Here is a 4,898-nt window from a genome sequence, read left to right as displayed (position 1 = left end):
TTTTTTTTTGTAATTGATGCTTTTTTTTTTTTACCTTTTGCTTACATACCTACATACATATACCAAGGTCTTTTTCCCCCCTTACAAGGGAGGTAGCCAAAATCAAATGGCATAAATCTACTCCCACCCACTTCATCCCCACACACTCCACTCCCATTCACCACTCCTCCCTCCTTTCTTGGCTCCTACCGGATGACAAGTCATCCCAATATCTCACCCACTACCCTGGGTCAGAAGCAATGCAGCAAGACAACATATCCATAGCAAGGTCGCTTAATTTAATCGGCGACCCCCCTCTGTTCCCTTATGCAGAAAAAGAGATGATGCGGAATAATCCCTCTGGGCTGCATCAAAATAGCATTCACACATACTCCCTAACCCCCCATCCCCTGCCCACTCCCATCCATCACAGCATCATCTATACACAACCAGTCTCCACACACCCATATCTTCTGTCTTCTCTCTTCCTTCCTCAACAGACATCCCACTCTTTACCAAAGCCTCTTTTTACCTCATCCATCCCCCTCATGTTCATGCCATCCACCTGTCTTCTAAAATTCTTTTAATACTCTTTCTTTACTCATTCTTCCATGTGTCTATACCATCCTAATACCCTTTCATTAACCCTATCCCCCAACTCCTTTTCCTCCTCTTCCCTCCTCACCTTGTTTCTCATGCTATCCAGCCTAGTGATTCCTATCTTACTTCTCAGACATTTCATCTCAAACACGTTCAAACTCTCTTGCTTCCTCTCTTATATGCCATGTTTCTCCCCATACAGTGCTGTCAGCACAATCACCCCTTCACACAATCCCCCCTTAGCACCCATTCCCAGATGTTTATTTCTCATTACCCTTCTTAATACCCAAAGGCATTAACCTGCTTCTCTCAGTCTACATTCTACCTCCACTCCTCCCTTTCCTGCCACATTTGTAAGGATTACAAAGGCGGAGCATGCCGACAGGAGACCTTTTGATCCATATCTAGGTCGGATGCGAAAAAAAAAATCATATTAATAATAAAATAATAAATAAAAACTATGATAATGTAAATAACAAATAAAATACATAAATAAATGCATAGGTATACTTAAATAATAAACAAACAGGTAAATAGTAAATAATAATAAATTGACATATAACTAATAATAAATGAAAATCAGAAAATGATAACAAAACAAAAACAAATAATATAAGATAAATTAAAATCATTACAGCATCTTACTTAGGTATTTATCTAAATGATTCTTAAAGCTTCGAACTGAACTACATTGCACTACCTGTGCAGGAAGTTTATTCCATTCATTAACTACACGGTTGGCAAAGTTGTTTCTACCTACTTCCAAATTGAATCTATTTCCGGACAGTTTGAGACCATTGTTTCTTGTCTGATTCTCATTCAATGTAAGAATTTTGTCACTTTTGATGTTGTCAATTCCCTTTGTATGCAAGTATCTAAAGCTATCCACTTCCTTCTCCCTCCCTTAATACTCGCTTCCAATTTGCTGCCACCCTCTCCCCTGGTACATCTCATCACCTTACTTTTACCTGCACACCTTCCCAATTTCTGTCACTACCTTAATACCTTCTCTGATCCTGCTACAAGCACAGTGTCCCCAGCAAACAACATCTGGTTCATGAAAATGTGAACAAGTTGCTACATGGGAAAGGGAAACATGGACTGGGAGTGAAACATTTATTCCTGATGTTTCATCTACTAACGTTTTGAAAGGAATGTAGACAAAATGTAAGGAATACATGCTTCACTCCCAGTCCATGTTTCCTTTGCCGTGTTTAAGCAACATCTGGCTCATCTCCTGTTTTTCTCAATTTTCTTTAACCATGTCCAATCCCCTGCACATTACCCTTGCATTTACCTCTTGCATCACCCCATCCATATTGAACAGCCATGGTGACATGACACCTTTACCTCTAGCGACTCACTTTCTCCATTTCTAATTCTAACACAGGCTCTACTATTCTTGTAAAAACTCTTGACTGCTCTTAACAACTTTCTCCCTATCCCATTTATCTGCAATATCTCCTACAGTGCCTTCCTGTCTACCCTGTCAAGCTTTTTCCAAATCCATAAAAGGCCAAAAAACATCCTTACCTTTTCCTATAGTTTTCTCACATATCTTCCTTACAACAAAAATCTGATCCATGCAAACCCTCACTGTTCCTTACAAATTACTCCCTCTATTCCTCTCCTAATCCTATCAATCAAAACCTTCCCATAAGCCTTCCCAACTACACTCAACAAACTGATCCCTCTGAAACTACTACACTCACAAATGTCCCCTTTCCCCTTCTAAAGCAGAACTATACAGGCAGTCCTCTGGCACTCTATCCTCTTTTAGACAAACATTACAAAAAAGCCTCTTTCCCCACACAAGTGAGATATCCAGCCAAGGCATGCACCAGCCTTTCATCCATCCAACACCTATTTGTTTCCCCTTTTATCTCGACTCCTTTTGGATGAAAGCATGTCCCTGTCCCCTGCCCACTGTTTGCATCAGAAGCACTGAAGCAAGACAGCACCACAACAGGTCCTTGACAGGCAAATCTGGATTACACCTAACAGCTACATTACATGGTATCCTTCCTTCCTCATCCACTCACTAGTACATACATATACCAAGGCTTTTTCCCCCTTACAAGTGAGGTAGCCAAAAAGGGAAAGGCACAAAATCATTTCCACCCACTCCATCCCTGAAAACACTCCACACCCCTCCACCCTCCCTCCTATCTGAGCACTATCCTATCCACTCACTAGTAATATGATAATATGGTTTAAACATATTAATATGGTTTAATGTCACAAACTTCCCACTCAATTGAGAGGCTAGGATGGTGCCCCTTTTAGAGGTATTTTCACTAGTAATTAGAGAAATATATAAAACTTTATACTTCTGAGTCTTGGCGACAACCATGTCAGGCTTCAAAGCCCACACTGATCCTGCAATGTATAACTTCATGCACTTGTTTACAGTGAGGAACAAAATAAGAATTATTACAAAAATAGTAGTGAATGGTGGGATGATGAAGCAAAAGAGGTTGTAGAGAAGAAATGAGCATTCACAGATTGGTTGCAAAATGGGATGAGAGAAACATACGAGATGTACAGGGAAAAGAGAACAGAAGTAAAACAAGATAAAGGAGGCAAAAAAGAGTAGATGTAAAATGAAGGAAGAGTATGACAGAAATTTCTTCAAGAAATACGTTTTGGAAGGAAATTAAGAGTGGAAGGAGAGGCAAATTAAGTAAAGAAGAAAAGGTAAAAGGTGCAGATGGAGAGATAATGGAAGAGGAGTAAGAGGAAGATGGGCAGAATATTTTAGGGAGTTGCTAAATGTGGAGAAGGATAAGGAGGGAAAGGAATTTGCAGTGGGAATCACTAAGAAAACAAGTGATGGATAAAGAAAATTGGGGAGAAATAAAAGATGAGATGAAAGCAGTTATTAAAATGATGAGAGTAGGTAAGGCACCTGGGTTAAATGGGTGTTATGTGGAGTGCCTAAAAAAGGGAGGTACAGTAATAGTGGACTGGATAGTTTGTTTAAATGAGGGTAGAGTGCTGGAGGAGTGCCTGTATAGTTCTGCTTTACAAGGGAAAAGGGCACAAATGTGAGTATAGCAGTTTCAGAAGGATCATTTTGTTGAGAGAAGTTGGGAAGGCTTATGGGAGGGTTTTGATTGAGAGGACTGTGATAGGAACGGAGAAATTGGTTAGGAATAGAGTGGGTTTAGGAAAGTTTGGGGTTGCATGGATTAGATTTTTGTGATAAGGCAGATATGTGAGAAATCTAGCAAAGGGTAAGGATGTTTTTTAGGGCATTTATGGGTTTGTAAAAGGCTTATGACAGGGTAGACAAGAAGGCACTGTGGGAGGTTTTGCAGTTGTATGGGATAGGAAAGCTGTTAAGAGCAGTCAAGAATTTTTGTGAGAGTAACAGAGCCTGTGTTAGAATTAGGAATGGTTTGAGGTAAAGGTGGGACTTTGTCAGGGATGTGTCATGTTGCCATGGCTGTTCAATGTATATATGGATGGGGTGGTGTGGTAGGTAAATGCAAGGTTAATGGGCAGGGGATTAGAGAGGGTTAAGGAAAATGGAGACAAATGGGAGATAAGCCAGTTGTTGTTTGCTGATGACACCATGCTTGTAGCAGGATCAGAGGAGGGGTTAAGGAAGTTAGTGATTGAGTATGGGAAGGTGTGTGAGAGGAAGAAGTTCAAGGTAAATGTGGGTAAAAGTAAGGTGACGAGATGTATAATTGAGGAGGATGGCAGCAAATTGGAAATGAGTATTAAGGGAGAGAGCCTGGAGGAATTGGATAGCTAAAGATACTTGGGGGTGAATGTGGTGGGAATGGGAGTAGAGGTAGAATGTAGATTGAGAGAAGTGAGTAAATGCCTTTGGGGATTAAATAATATAATGAGAAATAGACATTTGGGAATGGATGCTACGAGGTGATTGTATGACGGGATGATTGTGCTGACAGCACTGTATGGGGCAGAAACATAGAACATAAGAAGGAAAATGTCTGAGAAATATGATAGGGTTTACTAGGCTGGATAGAGTGAGAAACGAGGAGGTGAGGAGGATAGCAGGGGTGAAAAAAGGAGTTGGGAGATAGGGTTGATGAAAAAGTATTGGGATGATTTGGACACATGGAAAGAATGAGTGAAGAAAGATTAGTAAAAAGTGTGGAAGGCAGAGATGGATGGAGTGAACAGGAGGGGACAACCGAGGATGAGATGGATGGATGGGGTTAAAGGGACATTGAGAAAGGTGGGGATGTCTGTTGAGGAAGGAAGGGAGAAGACAAAAGATAGGGGTGAGTGGAGGATGGTTGTGTATGGATGATGCTGTGAAGAGGTTAGGGAGTGGTTATGTA

This window comes from Oratosquilla oratoria, chromosome 26 (assembly GCF_046742065.1).
Source record: "Oratosquilla oratoria isolate Oo_2021 chromosome 26, ASM4674206v1, whole genome shotgun sequence".
Classification (NCBI taxonomy): domain Eukaryota; kingdom Metazoa; phylum Arthropoda; class Malacostraca; order Stomatopoda; family Squillidae; genus Oratosquilla; species Oratosquilla oratoria.
This window is presented reverse-complemented; position numbering follows the sequence as displayed.